Consider the following 1,413-nt stretch of genomic DNA (forward strand, 5'->3'; position numbering starts at 1 on the left):
CGAAATGCGACTGGTAAAGGGGGTCTTTCGAGCTCCTTCCAGCAGTCGATCGATCTCGGGGGCAGCACTAGTAGCATGATGGACTTGAGAATTTACGGCTCTCACTTCTGCCGCAGTCTTGGTGATGTAGTCGCGAAGATCGCGGATATCCGATGTCTCGTCAGTGGATTTCCGAGCCTGTCGGCGCTTACTGCGAGTGAGCTCGGTTTGCCTTTCGGCCAACTCCTCTTGTTCGTTCCAATAGGCGACTTCTTCTTCTTCCGTCATTGGTTTTTCGAACGGGGAGCCTTCCCGAGCGGATCGGCTTCTGGTCCTTCTTGGATGTCTGTCGACATCCTCGTCGGTGTCGTTGGAGACATCACTAGGATCCAGGTCAATGTGTTCGGCTTCGTTATCCTCCGAGTCCTTTGCAGGGAGCGGAAGACTTTCAGAGTTCCCCTTCTCGATGGGAGACTTCTCGCTGGGTTTTGACCGGAAGGTCGTTCCCGCGCGGCTCCTGCTCTATCGAGTGGGGTGGCGAAATCGAGCCTCTTCCCGCGGATTTTGGTGGTTCCGCGGGGACGGATAGCTTGGGTCCTTGCCGTTAAGGTTTCAACCTGTTTGGTCAAGGTATTCACGAGCTTATCCTGTTCTTCCGACCTTTTTTCATAGGTGGCGAACATCTTTTTAAACTCCTCGAGAGTCGCGGCGTTGGCTTGCGCGTTGGCCGCAGATACGTCCGCTACCGGAGTGTGGAGATCGGTGCCGCTGCCTCCGTTAAGGGGAGTTTGCACGTTATCCGCGTCGTTGGTTGACATGTCTGATTGTGTGTGGCTTTTGCGGGTTAGATTGATCCGTAAGGCCCCTCCCTCTTCTAGCGCCAAACTGTGGGAACCGAAATTCGCACTGTCGATTTCCGTTTAAATAAGGAAACTAAGAAAACCCTAGTTTCCCAGAGGACCCGGATATCTGTTAATTACCACACGTCAAGCATCAGAACACGAGAATAACAACGATAAAATAAGAAATCGAAAAGAGAGCAAGTAGATCTTATTCCGAATCTGCGTATGAGCGTTACAACAAGGTATAAGCCTGGGCTCGAGAGCTGTCGGCGAGATTCCTAGTTCTAGCAAACCCTAAGACGGCTAAACCTAATTGAGTCGCAGCTCGAAATAACAAAAACGGAAAGTTGCCTAAATCGCTCTAAGTGCTAAGTTTGCTCTGAAAAAAGTTCTCCCTTGTGCTCCTCGCCTAGGACTCCTTATATACTAGCTCCAAGGTCGGTTTACGCTTTTACTCTTCTGCGCTTAAGCCGTCATAGCATAAAAATGGAGATATTCCATTTTTCCCAATCTTCACAATTATCTTCAAAACTTCCGTATTTATCCGCGGAAACTTGACATTTATCCTTCCTCGCGGGCCAAGCGCGAACCA

Source organism: Brassica napus, unplaced genomic scaffold (assembly GCF_020379485.1).
Source record: "Brassica napus cultivar Da-Ae unplaced genomic scaffold, Da-Ae ScsIHWf_1632;HRSCAF=2248, whole genome shotgun sequence".
Classification (NCBI taxonomy): Eukaryota; Viridiplantae; Streptophyta; class Magnoliopsida; order Brassicales; family Brassicaceae; genus Brassica; species Brassica napus.